The 17,011-nt window shown below is 32.1% G+C and overlaps 1 pseudogene; it reads right to left on the minus strand.

The window, feature by feature from the left end:
• Nucleotides 1-541: 541 nt before the first annotated feature.
• Nucleotides 542-6,472, minus strand: LOC142609356 (zinc finger BED domain-containing protein RICESLEEPER 3-like; annotated as a pseudogene).
• Nucleotides 6,473-17,011: the final 10,539 nt, after the last annotated feature.

Here is a 17,011-nt window from a genome sequence, read left to right on the forward strand (position 1 = left end):
CCCTTCAAACAAAAAAATAACTCCAGTGTAGTTTCTAGAAAAATTTTTTATCTATATTAAAATGAAAAGATTAGATTTTATTGTCATAAAAAACTTAAATAGAAACCAAAATAGTGATAATCAACTTTTATTGAAATTTTGATGAAATAGTAAAATTCAATCCACACATTTCTAAATGAATGGAAAAGACTTCAAGTAATTCATGAAGGGATTGCCCCAACAATTTTTTTTTTTTTTTTAAATCTTAATCCATCAAGTGGATGTTAAATGCAAAAATAATTTTAAGAAAAGACACTGATAGTGGTGGCATATCATACCTCCATTATCACGAAATTGATAATTGGATCATTTTCTGAGTATATCCAAATTTTGCTACATAGCCAACTTTTTTTTTTTGTTGAGAAACTGCTACATAGCCACCTAGAAACAAAGGGAAGATCCTCAAGACACAAACCCTCTTTAAGGGTAATCATAGAACAACACAAATTCTTAAAAAATAAATAAATAAAAGTAAAAAAAAACATACAATTTAGACCGTGAACATAATAATGCAATAATCCAAGTCTCAACATAAAATACATAACATCATAAACCAAGTTTTAAGCATTGAAAGACTACAAACCACCAAACATCTCACACTACAAACATGTTATAAAAATTTCCGGAATTGCCGCACTGTGAACAACTCAAACAACTAAAGCTATTCCATTCCAAAGGCTCAGTGTCATCACTTTCCTCGCCACGATCATCATAATCATCAAGAATTGTTTGGATTGTGCCACCTTCTAGCTTAGATGAAGACCCTACAAACGAAAAGAAACATACAAAAGAAAATAAACCTCATCAAATCATTAAAACGAAAAATATATAATACAAATTTAATTTGATCACTAATTGAACTATTAGTTTAGTTACCTTTAATTTCATTTTGTAACCAATTTTGGGCACACATCAATGCCTCCAATGTCTTTGGATGAAGTCTATTACGGTGTGGACCCAACAATCGCTCATTAGTACTAAAAGGGGATTCTAAAGCAACTGTTGACACCGGAACAGCTAGAATATCCCTTGCAATGCGTTGCAAAGTAGGATGCTTCACACCATTACCCTTCCACCATGACAAAATATCAAAATTTGGGGTTCTTGGCAACACTCCATCCTCAATGTAATGATCAAACTCTAATTTCACTACTAACAAACAAATCAAACTCATAAAGTGACTTAGATTGAGAACCCTTTGTCATACAGAATGAAGAATTAACAAAAATGTCTTCTTTATCCATTTCCTTAGAATGGTACTGCTCAAGCAAGTCATAGAAAATTCTCCTAATCTTCTCAATTTCTTCATAAGCTGTGTTGCCATAAATTGTAGGGAAACACCACTCTAACAACTTCATCTTAAATCTTAGATCTAAGACAGTGGCGACACCCATGATACAGTCAACCACATTCCAATAACTATCAAATTTTTCCAACATGTTTGATTCCATCTTCCTAATCGCCTCATTTGAAGATATGATACATTCAGATAACTTCATTTTCACTAGGTACACATAATGAAAATACATGCTAGCTTTAGGGTGGGTAGTACCAGAAACAAACTCCGTCACTACATAAAATAATTCCAATGTACCACAAATATCTTTTACTACCTCCCAATCAATCTCACCTGGTATGCAATTATAAGATGAATCACATTGTCTCAAGTGAAGAAAGACATCTTTATAAACTAAAGCAGTAGAAAGCATCAAATATGTAGAGTTCCAACGAGTCTTTGAATCAAGAATCAACTCTTTAGTGCTTGAAATATGTAATTGTCTTGCTGCTTCTCCAAATTTTTTATTTCTCTTTTTTGATGTTGTCCAAAAGAGTACACTTTCATGAATCTTGTCAATACTTTCACCAATAACAGCCAAACCATCTTGAGCAATCAAATTAAAAATATACGCAGCACAACGCATATGCAACAATGATCCATGCAATATAAGTGAACTAATTTGAAACTTGTCCAAGAGAATTTTTATCATTGCATCAGTTGTATCATAATCATCCACAACCACAGTAGATAACTTCCTATCAACATTCCATTCTAATAAGCAATCTAGAAGGGCATTAGAAAGAACTTCGTTTGTGTGTGGAGAAGGTACATAAATAAACCTAATACAAACAAATCAAATAATTACTATATAACTTGATTAATATAATAATCAATGGCGGAATAAATATAATAGAATAGCTTAATAAATAAAAAGGCACATAAAACAAATAAGTACCTCATAACCCGGCTTTCCAAAGTCCAAGAGTCATCAATATAATGTGCTTTGACAAGCATAAACTGTCTCCTTTTGTTGCTTGAAGTCCACATAGAAGTTGAGATTGCAATTCTACTTGGAATCTTCTCCAACTCCATAAAAGTCTTCCCCCTTTCATAATCATAAATTTTCAAAATGTCTCTCTTTAATGTGTTTCTACAAACCATCTTAAATAATGGTTGAAGAGAAGCTGAAAATTCTCTAAAACCAATGTGTTCAACTATGTTTAGAGGGTACTCATGTAAGATGACCATGTTCACAAGCTTCCTCCTCACTAAGTTTGGATCAAAATGATAACAGTCCATGCTCACTTGTTGTTTAGACTCACCAACCAAGTCCTTCTCTTCAACTTTTCGTTTCTTACAATGATTCCATACAACCGATATTCTCTTTCCTTTACTATCATCTGACGGAATTTCAGTTGGACTAGAACAAGGAGTTGAATCAACATCCTGGGTAGATGGCAAATCATCTACCAACTCCAGAGATGGACTACTCCAAAATGGTAGCGAATGTTTAGAGCTATCATTTCTAACATCATCACAAAAGTTATCAAATAAATATGTGAATTACTAATAATAATAACAATAATAATAATAACCAAAAAAATAGAATAGATTCATTCTATTGGCAATGACAAAAATAAAATTCTTAAAAGACTTTAGATCTTCAGAAATTACTTTTTACTATTAAATAAACTCAAATCATTAATCACGAATCAACATAACAATTTCTCTTCACTAGTTTTGGCAACCAATTTTTGCCAAAAATTAATCTAAACATCACAATTCACGCAATTTAATTTAAAAAGAAATACTCATCTAGACACTTACCCTTCGCTGGGAGATAACAATGGCAAGGCTGAGCCAGACAAGCACTCGTCATCTCTCATCTCTTCACTTTGATCCATGTGGAATTAATCCATGCGTGCAACAGCTAGAATGATAAGAGAACTAATTACAAACAAGCTTCAAAATTATATGACTATTAATTTTTGAGAAAACCATGCATAAACTTTGGGGTCCTAGGAAAGGCTATGAAAAAAAAATTTCTTTTGAATCATTCATACGTTATGTTGCAAGATAAACCTTAGTAGTGTATTTTTCAGCCAGGAAATGATCTCTGTTGCAACAAATGAGGCTTAGACAAATTCCTTGTCGTTTATAAGAAAATTGAATGAATACTAGATACTACAAAATTTTGAACTCTATATGGTCGCAAAAATTTTAAAAGGGTAATTGCAAAATTACCCCTGGGATTTGGGCTAATGCCCGGTACTATTTAGATTTTTCAAAAATATCTAATAATATCCCTGAACACAAACACCATTTGAAAGTTTCACTGCTCCTCCAAGCCTTTTTTCTGTTTCTTTCTCCATCTTTGGCTATATCCATCTACTATTTACTACACAAACACTCCATTGTGCATATAACTGATATAAGTCACAATACAGTTACTATGGGACTGCATTGTAGCAATTAAACTAAATTTTTGGAAAAATAAATACAAAAAGTGTTAAGCGTGGTTTGTGCATAGAGTGAAAATTGGATATTTTTGAAAAGTCTGGATAGTGCTTAGCACTAGTCGAAACCTTAGGCGTGGTTTTTGTATTTTACCCTTTTTAAAATCAAACCATCTAACTTCCATTTCAAATTTAACTATTAATAACAAATCATACAAAATCGTATCTTTATAGACAAAAATCTCAGCTCAAAACCTCTCATATTCAGACCCTAATGCCTTGTTTGTTCACTAAGAAAAATCATGCCAAAATGGAAAACTACCTAAAAATAATAATAAACCAAACCATCCAACTTCCATTTCAAATTTAACTCAGAAAGCTATTCATTTCTTGTATTTTCCTACAGTCTCTTAGTAACCAAACAAGTTTAAATAAGCAAAATAACAAAATTGATCATGTAGTATATAAGACCAGAACCATATAATAGAACATAAAAATAAATAAATTTCTTCAATTGAGCAACAATTATTCAGTAGGTGAATACTTCCATATGAAAAAATTAAAAAGAAAAAAAAATTGAGCATTTTCATTACCTGAAAAATAACAAATGAATGGATGAAATTATAAACTAAGCATTAACTAATAACTATACTTGTAGGCAGAATAGACTGAAGAGACTTATGTGTGGGTGTGGTGTGGGGGAAGCCAACTACGCAAGCACATAGATAATGTAAGCCCCAAGGGAACCATTAATCATTTGTCTTTTATTTCTCTATGTTATGTTTAATTTATTGTTATGTCTTTATATTTTCAAAGGTCAAGACTTTTAATGAAGTTGGATGAACAGAAATTAATTGTTTTATGTAAGATAAACAACTAGGATTCTAGAGTTACTAGGCTGTTATAAACAGTCTCTTTGAGTCATAGGCAGCTTTTTCTTATCTATTATATGAAATTTCATCAAAAAAAAAAATATGAACTCTCATATTTGAATGTTTCTTGAACTCTTTGAACCTAGAAATTGATGTGATTGTTTAAAATCCAATCCTATTATCTTAATCTTTGCTGTAATATAATTTTCTGTTAGAATTTTTTCTTAATCTTTTTTTTTTGATAAGTAACAAAAATTTTATTAAAAAATGAAGAACAGCCAACCCGAGTAAGTGATTCAAAGCAAAAGATCATAAATCTGAGCCACAACTCAGATTTGAGTCAAAAATTGCAACATTAAGCTATGACTAGTCAATGATTGGTCATGGTAGAGAGTGTGGGCAAAGGAAATCAAGCTAACAGACAACCATGGCTAAGATGAGGTGTATAATTGAAGAATTTTGTGGATTGAACAAGCAACAACAGGAACTAGCTCGAGCCTGAATGGAGATTCCAAAAGGTGACCACAAACGCTGGAAAATAGCTAAAGTAGATCTTGAGAACAAGAATGATAATATAAAAGAAGAAAACCCCTTTAATTCTTCTAGATGCCAGATCTGTAGAAGTTGCAACATGAGATGGATTAAAGGATGTGTGCAGTTGAATTTAAAGATCAAAATTTTGAAAGATATTGTGTTGTAGGCTGGGATTTTTCTCTGATCTATGATGTCTATTAATGATGGTGATTTATAGTTAAGTACTTTGCTACATATTAAAGAAACTATTCAAGAGAGAATGCACAAACAGTATCAATGCAAGCCATAAGAGTGTTCTTTTCGACATGGAAGGTTTGCATACACATGTTGATTTAAATAACACAATAGTGGTCAATGAGATTCCATTTGAAGTAAAAGTAGTGAGGTTTTAAAGGCCTAGGCATGAGTCTTTTAGTGTCAAAAAGGGAAAAATCTGTAATCTCTACAATTCATGCAAATAAGGTTATTTTAGTACTCTAGTTGAGTCTAGAAATTTCTAGGAAATCTAAGGGGGTGTTTGGCAAGCTAGTTTAAACACATTTCCACACATTTAAAACAACATTACACACATTTTCACGCATCTTTTCACCCACACATATATCAAAAACACCCAAACAACATAACTTAAACTACTCTCCCAAACACCCCTTAAGTATCTAAGGTTCTATTTTCTTTAGGTCCAAGTTAGTATTTTATTAGGTTTGTAGTTCACTCAAACTTGGAGTTCTAATACTACTAAGACAAGAAAGAGTCTTCCTTGTCCTAGTAGTAAGATAAAGGGGTAGAATTTTAGGGTTACTAAGCAATATAAAGTGTCTTTTAAGTCATTGTAGGCAGCTTTTTCACATCTATTTATGAAATTTCAAATTTGAATATTTCTTAAGGTCTTTGAGCTTAGAAATCAATATTGGATTGTTCCAACTTCAATCCTATTATCTCATTTGTATCCTTAACTTTGTTGTTGGAATTTCTTCTTAAACCATTTTTTACATAGAAAATGTTTATTGCACACACTCACATACACACAAAATACACACTCAATTTTTGGAACTAAAATCGTGACTTCAAGTCACAATTTGTGTGTAAAGTGGTGAGTGTGTGTCCTATGTGCATAAGTTCATTCGTGAAATAGACATTGCTCATTTTACACTAGACCCAAAGAAGATATTTGAAGCTACCTTGATGTATAGATGGGCTAGCTCCTTGCTAAGGACTTAAAAGGGCCAGACAAAACCATAGCTAGCGTACCTTCACTAAATAGGTAAAATTATTTGAAACAAAAGAAGGATACAATAGATACTATATATTGTGACCAGTCAGTATCAATCAAATATTTATGAAATAAAGAAAAAAAATACTAAAATTATGAAATTGATACTCCTGCCAAAACCATGAATGTGAGAAATCCAAATGATAAGGAACAAAAACAGAAGGAAAAATTAAAAAAGGAGTAAAAGAGGGACCCAATAGCAATATCAATCAATAATTAGACATTCTCCTTACATTCTTTACCAACAATAGAAATATATAAGTAAAACAAAACAAAACACACGATCCCAATTGCTATGATTCTGTAAAACCCAACCTCAAAAAACAAACAAACAAACAAACAAACAGCATTTTAGATGTAGATAAAGACAAACCCACATGGAAAAAAATCACACAATAAGAAAAAGAAGCGAAGCTGGTGCAAAGAAAATAAACTTTGGAGGGTAATCCTTGGCTACTAATTCATTCTTAGATAAATGTACTTCAAAAGTGTGTTTAGGTGAAGAAAAGTAGAGACCTGAGAGAGGTGGAGAAGGTTGTGAATATTGAAGGACAGCTGAGTGGCTGAGTATATATAAAAGTAGGGTTTAAATGGATAGAAAGAGCGCGGGTTTTTTTCTGCGGGGTTTTCCATTGCCCGCCCCGCCAGCTCAAAACATCCGCTCTTTTATTTTTTATCTTTTTCCTCATTCTTTCTTCTCTTCTCTCGTGTTCCTCTGATTCTCTCCTTCTCAATCTCCGCCACTTCATGGCGGTAGCTTGGCGTTGCCGATGATGACCCGTTGCCAATTTTTTTTTCTTTTTTAATAATAAATGAAAGAGAAGCTGATGAGTCCTTAAGATTTTCACCGCAAATTAGTGAATTACCAATTATAAATGTTAAACTATTATTAATAATAATTTTCACAACCTAATTAATTATGAATTAGCTTGTAACTCAGGGATACATTGATAGATTTAAAGATATATAATAAAATATATAATATAATTTTTATATATATAATTTAAATATTATTGATAGTTATTTTTATATTTTGTTAACTCTTTTAAAAATTTTATAAGAATATTATTAAGTATAAAATGTAAATTTTTTATTTTTTTAATTATTGTGAAGAATATTTTTTTTTTACAACTCATTTATTATAAACTCTTTGATTTTTATACTTAATAACTCACTTAAATGAATATTTATAATATGGCTCTACATTTGATTTTAAAATTAAGAAATAAAACTTTTTAAAAATAAATAATTTAAGACACATTACGCGAAATTGGAACTCTAATTTAGAATTTTAATTTAAATTTCACTTAGTTTCACATATTATAGGTAGGTACTTGGGGCTTGAACATAATAGATCTTTCATGACATTTAGGACTAACAATGCTACACGGCAAACTGTAATTGTTCCACCTCATATATGTTTGGCATGTGTTAAATTTATTGCTAATATATAAGCATTAAATTTCACACCATTAAAAAAATAATAATAATAATTCTGCACTTTATTTGCATCATTCAATGATTCCTACGTAAATTGATATTTTCCTAGCACTCTTTTTTTCTTTTTTATGTTCACGTATTGAGCAATGATGATTCAAAAAAAAAAAAAAAAACCACGTATTGAACAATGCAAGAAGATCAATGTAAATAAAATAAACCCAAAGGCCAATCTAATTAAAACTATCAATTTAATTACAGCCCGCGATTTAATTAAAATCTACATGTTACAAGTTAGAACAGTTTTTATTTTTATTTTTATATAAGGTAAAATTTCTATTCTAACATAATCTAAGTGTAAATGTGTGTCAAGTTTGCTCTTGGAGACTTGAACCCCGGCCCTTACCCCCCACACTTTATAAACATTCATACCTGTGGAGTGACCATCACACCAAGAGTGTGCGATAGTACAAGTTAGAACAGTTGAGAGGAGTTGTAGGTGCACAATTGCACCTGGCCCCAAGAACAGTTATGGGCTCAGGCCCAATGAGCCTTAAACAATATGAATTTGTAGAGTGTGGGCTTGAAACCCAGGTTAGAAGTGTTTGAGGATTAAATGACAAGCCAAAGATTGCAAACACTTGGAAACAACAAGGAATATTATAAATCAACCTGCTCGGACGTAAGCCGAGAGCTGTTCTTATATTATTTCTTTCCCCTTTTTTTTTTTTTCTTTCGATTACCCAAAAAAGAGAGTCCTCCTTTCCGGTTCTAGGTTTCTCCTTAAATACTCCTCTTTGTGATACTTTGTACACGTGTTGCCCCAACTCCCCCTTAGCCTAGATATTTCTTTTCTCAGTGCCTTTGAATAGTAACCAGAAGTTTCCTTTCCACTGTTCAGGTGTCACTTCCCCATTAATGCGGCCAGGGTGGTAGGTGCAGGGTCTTTAATGTGGAGGTGGCAGCCTTTATCTTTGGTATTTCTCTAACATCGATGCTTCTAGGACATTCAAGGGTTCACCCCCTTTAACTATTGGTCTTGACCGTGTCTTTCCCTAACCTTTACCATGAAGTCCCGGGTTCTCCGGTGTCCGTCCGAAGGGAAATTCATCCTCGGCTGGATCCTCGGATCCTCGGCGTATGGGCTGACCCGTAATACTAACAAGCTCTAAACCCAAGAGCAGGTCGGCCTTCCTTAGCATGGCCCAAAGGCCCACATCCCCATTAGGGTCTTTTTACTCCCCACAGGAGTATAATTAAAATTAACATAAAATTATTAGGTACTTTCAAAGTACTATAAATGCGTATTCCCTCCTCTCACATAAATAGTAGGTCTCACTATGAATTTAATTAGTGGAACTCACTATTCATGTGAGAGAAGGGAGTTCGGATTTATGATACTCTGAAAGTATACAGTAATTTTTTAAAATTAACATCCTATAGTGCATGCCTTGAACAACGTTCATCAATTTGGGGGAGGGGGAGGGGGGGTGGGGGGGGGATGTTCAAAATTGGGAAACAAAAATAGTTGTCCATGAGTATGGAGATTATACAATTCAAGTACGAAAAAATGCAATAACTTCAACTTTATCGGATTCTATTGACCCACTTTACCCACCTTTGATTTCTTTTTCTCCCCTTTTTTTTTTCATTTACATTTCTTTTATTCATTCTACATGTTTTGTTACTGCGCTCATATGATTAATTAGCCGTTACATTCCCTTCAACTCCCAAAATTGACAGCAATAATTTAGTTGTTTGTATCTACGAGTATGGGTTTGGCCATTATACAATTCAAGTGGGGAAAAAAAAGCAATAAATACAACTTAAATGGAATCTATTAACCCAACTTTGATTTGTTTTCTTGAAAAAAAAAATTGATTTGTTTTCTCTCATTTTTACATGAAATTATTAAACTTTTATTGCACTCATTCATATGATTAATTATCTGTTACATTTCTTTCGACTCCAAAAATCTGCAATTCTGCACTCCTCCGCTTCCCATATCACTAAGATAACTAAAAAAAGTATAAATATCTAATTTCCATTCTAGCATATATCCATAACTTTGTTCATCAACACCACCATAAAAAGCCGTGGTAGATGTAGCTTGGAAATGAAGTCTATGGCTGTAAGGTTGAAATTTACCAACCATTGTGTTAGCTTTATTCAGTGTCAATTTGCTTGTAATTCAACACTTAGAAACTCTGTATTTAAGTGGGATTCATGTAAGGGTAGTGTGTGAGAGAGTGTGAAGAAATGCTCAAGAATGTACAGCAAAGCAGGGACTCGCGACTGGATCTTGCGGGTAGCTCGCGGCTTGTAAGCCACCAAATGATGCACATGAGTAAAGCGTGCTGAGAAGTTGAACAGTCTGGCCATTCTGTTTGCTCGCAGCTTGAATTTGCGACTCAGTCAAGTCGCGAGGCCAAGCTGCCAACTAGCCCTGTTTGGAAAAATCTGTCTCTTCGCATTCTTTTCTCACTCCAGTATAAATACCCCTTATACCCACGAAATGTAGAGAGCTTTCAGAGAGAATTTTAAGAGAGAAAACCTAGAAAAAAACAAGATTGCCTTATCCACAATCTTCATATAGAGACTCTTTAAATTCCTCTACTCTCTTCTTCTCCATTGTTATATCCTTGAGAGGTCCATTACCAAAACATTTTCTCACCATACTCACATCTGTGAGAAGGCTGTTTGGTGTTTTGAGAAGCAATTAAGAAGGGACCAATTTCATATTGGTTGATGCTATAGGCTGTAGCAGAATCCGATAAGCTAAAGAAGAAATAGGTTTGGTGTAACTTCGTTGGAGTAGGAGCTTGGAAGGCTTAGGTACACTGAGTAGATTAGGCTTGGAGGGTTTTTTGTTGTCCATGTATCCCAACTACATTTTTTAGTGGATTATTGATCGCTGGGAGGGCGGCAGAGAGATTTTACACCGAGGACTTCGGTTTCCTCTTCGATAACATATCGCCGTGTTGTCCTTGTTTTTGCATCTCTCTTCCCTTAATCTTTGTCATTTAATTTCTGCTCTGGATGTGATTTTTTGTTTAGATTGTGTTATCAATTCTGTTTTAGCTTATCTACATTTTCCGCACGTACATTGTTTGTCTATAAGTTTGAATTGATGATTTGTATTTTGAGGGTCTAAACGTTCAAGGTTATTTTTACACATTTTTGAACTTTCGATGGCTATAGAGCAAGCGCTTGGGACATCCAAAAGCTCTTGGCTGATATGAGAGAATGGACGCAGTGTTCAATTATGTGAATAGGAGATGTATCATAATAGGTAGATAGCCATTTTTCACCATTGACTTTATTGGGGAAGTTGCTCAAGCCCTATGGTGTGTGTATATGTATATATATATATATATATATATATAGAATTCAAACATTTAGTTTTTTTTTTTAAAAAAAAGATAATTACAATATGCTACTCGGCTTGCAGCTCAAAGTTATTGATCCACAATAATCTTGATATTTTATTTACTTAAAACATGCTTTCAAGGATACACGTGTCAAGGTTGCCTGGTTGTCTCATTACCAATCACTCAAAGTTTTTGTCCCTCACTTTTCTTTTCTTTTTTTGATGCAAAGCTTGAATTTGTATTCAATCAAGCAAAGAAAAGGAATTACAACAGAACGAAACAAAGAAGAAACGAAGTCACTATTCAATACAATCAAACTGAATTATTTCTTGCACTACCATAGGAAGGGCTCCTATCCACTCCTGCAAACTTTCATTTCTTCTTGCAAGATGAGCTATCTCATGAGCAGCTTTGTTGTAATTCCATTTCTCCCTCACTTGCCACAATCACATCCCCCGTACTCGATTTCAAATTATGTGAGCCTACAACAAAGGAATTGATTGACTGTTTCAAATGAATTGGGCAAGTCTGAAAGACCCTGAAGCTTGGTTGCCCAAGCATTTGATTCTTTAGAAGTCCAAGTTTTTCTATGTATATACTTATTCAACCATGAGACCTTAACTTAAATTTTTCGTTATATCTTTGTTTATTGCTATTTTCTAGTAAAAAAAATTAATACTCTATTTAACCTTTATGAGTAAAGATAAATTCACTTAAAATCAAATTAATAAAAGATTTCTTCATATCAATTACATATATATAGAACGTAAAACGAAACAAAAAAAAATCAATTTTATTTATTTTAAATGTGACATGTGTAAATAAGTTTAAATGTAAGTGAGAATAGTGGTTTGATTATGACTTATTACGAAGAGATGTTTTTTAAGATTAAAAAGAAGTGTATATGTCCATGTGTTTATGATGACCAATTGCAAGAGCCAATTTTTTAATGAGAAAATGAGATTTGATTGAGAGATGGAATTAATTAAAAATTTCTTAAGTTAGAGATGAGAATAAAAAATAAAAATAAAAAGTCTATGGTTATCTTTTATAATTAGTTAAACATAGACCAACATCATTATCATAATTTACTATTATTGTTATTATTATTATTATTATTATTATTATTATTATTATTATTAAGTCAGGGTATAATGAAATACAGAAATAGATTTGATTTAAGATTATTATATTAGACTATTAGTATTATACTATAAGATCAAAATTATGAGGCCTTTTATTAATTCGGGCAATTTAGGCCCAGAAAAAGGTTGCCCCTCCGGAGTTTGTGGTCTTGTGGGACTTGATTCTTTTTGATGATTTGTTGGGCTAGAAAACCCAATACCATATAGTGTAGTCCATTGATTCTAGTGGCATGTCCTATTTGCAGGATTGGGCTTTAGAGCCGAGTTCGTGAAGGCCCAAAAAAAGATGTATCGAACAAGAATGCTTCAATTGAGGCATAAAATTTTTAAGCAAATTTTAATGCATGTTAATATCTTAGGTTTTTCTTTCTTAGGTACTTGTTTTTGGTATTTTTTCCATTTTTTTTTGGTTTTTTTTTTTTTGGTTCATACTTTTTTTTTTCCCTTTAATTTGTTGCTTTAATTTTATTTTTATCTAATAAGGACATGAGAGTAAATTTATTTTTTTACAAATTACATTTTTCATCTTCCTATTTTTCTTTTCAATTAAAAAAGAGAGTTCTTCATCCTTCCACTTTTCCATTCCTCTAATCAAACATATATGGGGAAAACTTAATTTTATTTATCCTCTCATTTTTTCATCTTCTTCAACCAAATGGATCCTTAGAGTTCATCATTGTTCAAGGGCTTCATTTTCCTCTACCATGCGTGTTATTTGATCCTTATGGGCTAATCATCATCGAAAGACTACAAATATATAATAGTAATGTCCATCAACATTTTGAGTTTTTGTGCTTTTGTCCCTTTATCATGTAATCTCTATCTCAAAAATTTCCGCTCTCACAATTGGATTAAAAGAGAAAAAGCATGAAGCAATTGCCAAGCAAGGTTTTGAAACCCGAACCATGCATTGAACCGTAAAAGGGAGACGTTCAAGGTTTTTGAGGTCAAACTGAGGTTGAACCAAAGTCGAACCGTGATGAAGTCATAATTAATTTAATAATTAATTAAAGCCTAAATATAGATATTAAATTTATAAAACTAGCAAAATTTACTAATATATCTATATATGTGAAGGAAACTTAATGATTTTCAAGCATATATTTAATAATTAAATAAGAAAGTTAATAAAATAAAATAAAATAATAACCATGAAAACATTAAAATTTATTATTAATTTTTGAATTAAAGTTGAATATCTTTGAAGGATTTTAATTATAATTTTTTTTATTCCTTGTAAGAGATGGATAATTTAATTAAGTAGAATAAAATTGTGTTAAGTTGTTTTTATAAAAAAAAAAAAAAATTGCTAAGAGGTTGGACCACACGGTTCTTGACACCGATTCATGTAGTCCAACCCCGATTTTAGGGGTTCATGGAATTAACTAAAAATACAGTTTTTTATGCTTAAAAAATCAGTTTTTATCCCGGTTCTTGGTTTTCACGGTCCAACCTCCTGGTCTAGTCCGGTTTTGAAAACAATGTTGCCAAGTAGGTCCATGTTACCGGAGAGAAAGATTGGGTTTCCTTTGCAATCATTTACTTTTATCATTTATAAAAATAAAGGCAGAGACACTTGCAATGGTTCTATCTTCTGTGGCACGTGCAAAAAATCAAAATCTTTGTACTATTAGACTAAAGTTCTTTGCATGAGTACTAATTATAAGCCATGAGTGGCACTTGACAAGTTCCTTTCTTTCATATAGATGTTCCTAGTATCACTCACATTTGGATCGTTGGGTCCTTCGCTGAAACCTGTTAAAAAGTGGGTTGGTTACTTTCTTTTAGTGTTGCCTTTTTTGGAAAGAGAATCTTGGTGGCTTGTGTTTGTATGTGTCACACTAATGGAAACTAGACCTGGAAGGGTAAGTGTCGTGAAAATAAACCTATTTACGTAATATTAAAGAAGAGAGAAGAAAAATAGAAACAAAGAATTACGTGGTTCGACAATATGCCTATGTCCACAAACAACGATAGAGGAAATTCCACTATAAAACAAAAAGATTACAACTAGGGGTGGTTTGATGCATATTGGGGCCTAAATCAAAAATTGATTATCTTGTTTTAAATGCAAAATTACTACTAATTAACATGAACCACGTAAAATTTTTTCTTATTTTAGAAATTTTATAGACATAAAAATTTGGCAAAACTTTTCATATTTGTTGATGTAGGAAATTGATGATAGTAATAAAAGAGTAATGATAATGATGGACATAGATGAGAACTACTAAAAGTTTGCTAATTCAACGATTTTGAAAGATGTTATGAATTTCTTTTTGTGGATTGCTCTCTATTTTTTTTATGAAGTGTAACATTCACAATATTTTTAACAACAAATGCTAGGTGTTAAGTTACTTCTTGTTTTCTATTTGAACCCACCAATACAGTTATTTTTTTGTCATCAATAACAAGTTATAACAACTTGCTACTTAGGATTTGTTGTAAAAATGTTGTGAAAAATATTGTGGATGTAGCATTTCTCTCTTTTTTGTTTGTTTTCATTTGATAAAAAAAATTATTTTATTTATTGATTACAAATAACCATCTTAGTTAAAATTTGAGGGCCTTTATTTTACTTGGGGCCTTAGGCGACTGCATCAACTGCATCTAGCATTTAGTTAGCACTGTTGTAGCTATTAAAATATACTGCAATTTAAAGACCCTATTTCATCCCTTTAGAAAAAATGATAACTTAATGATACATCAAATGTACTTTAGATGAAGCATTGAATTAAGGTGAAAAATTGTTCCTGTAATTATCTTACATGATTAGAATTTTCAAGTCAACTCAATTACAATTTTTTGAATACGTACTTTGAATAAATTATTGAGACATGGCAAATATATAAACATGCCCCAATAATTGTCTGCCATATGATGTAGTAGTAGTGGATCCATGAACAAAAATAGTAGAGTTTTAGAAGAGCCTTTTGCTTGACTTATGTTCGATATTAGATTTGATATATAAGAAATGGTTGAGTCTTATACATAATTGGTCATAATAGAAATATTGTTATACTATCACTGGTCATAAAACCACCAAAAAAAACAAAATTGTGAAATACACCTGCACAAAACAATGTAATGAACTTTATAGTGTTAAAATATTTAAAAAAAATTATATTTTCTCAGTTAATTAATTACATATAAATTATTATAAAAATTATGCTCTTGTAATAAATAAGCACATATTGTGACGAAAAGTTTCACTACAGCCCACTTTTATTGTAGTGAACACAATTAAAAAGAAAATGCTGATTGAATGACCTTTCAAATATATAACTATTTCAATGTCTATCTTCTAATTAAAGATGTTACTTATATATACAGAACTTTGAAGAAAAAAAAAAGTTGAGAGTAAAGAAACAAATATATTGAAAAGAAAATTCTCACGTAAGTTCATCCAATCTCAAAAAATGGAAAAAGAAAAAGAAAAAAAAAAAAGAAGCAAAATTAACACTACTCAAATAAGATACATGCATGCACATGCATTATATGAGTTAGCAATTAATTTATAAATTATAAAAATAAGATAAAATAATTTGTGCAAAGCACGGGTCAACAACTAGTTATGGACTAAAAGAAGAGCACACGAAGAAAATTGTTGGCCTAAAATGGTTTATGCCATTCAAGAAGGTGCGTTGATTTATTATTTCAGGCATACGCATTTCTGGGTATATTTTTAGATTCATTTGATTTCCAGAAAATTGTAGTAAAGTGTAATCAAATAGCATGTCACGCAATTCAACAGCACCATGCATCATGTTAAGAACAAAATATGAAAGAATGAAAAAACAACATAAAAACTATTAAATACTACTAAAGGAGAGAATATAGATCACAGAAAAGAATCATACCTCACCTCTTTGGCACTTTACAGTTAAGTAGATGACTAGACCCTTGGTTTATACCAACTACCATAATGTGGTGGGCCTATTTGTGTTGTTAGGCTTCGATCCCTTCTACTGTACTGCAACCTGTGGGTTTGAGGTAAGAAAGTTGAGATTAGCATAAATGGGGCTACACTTTAGGCCAACTTGTGCACAAGTCAAGCCATCCCAATATATACACGTTCTAGTAGAGGCATCGTGGGCAGAGTGTATGATGCGGCTAGAGCAAAAACAACTGTTACAGATGTTATAACAGGAACACAGTACAACAAAATAACTGCAATACTAAACGAAATAAATGAAACTAACACCGAGAAGGAAGGTAGCTAATAAGGTTATGGGAGAATAATACCACAAATGGAAATAACACTACAGCATACAGTTTAATAACTAAAAGGTAAACTAATCACCCAATAGCATGAACATTAAAAGGAAAGCTTGTCTGCCATAAAAGTAGGCTTAGCCTTTCAACGGAATCGGACCCAAGAAGGGAGCCAATCTCCAACATGGGTAAACTCAAGGAAGGCTTCTGCCGTAGAAGTTACACACTTTGGAAAAAAAATGCCTAAATGGTTTAAGTTTCGAATTTCAATTCTTCAAAGAGTGGGTCTGTCAAAAGGGGGAGAAAAAGGTGGTTCATTGATACATGTCTCCATTCCTACCACTTATCTCTCTGGCTTTTTTGTGTATTCTTTCTCTTTCTTTGTTTTTCTTT

Source organism: Castanea sativa, chromosome 9, assembly GCF_040712315.1.
Source record: "Castanea sativa cultivar Marrone di Chiusa Pesio chromosome 9, ASM4071231v1".
Lineage (NCBI taxonomy): Eukaryota > Viridiplantae > Streptophyta > Magnoliopsida > Fagales > Fagaceae > Castanea > Castanea sativa.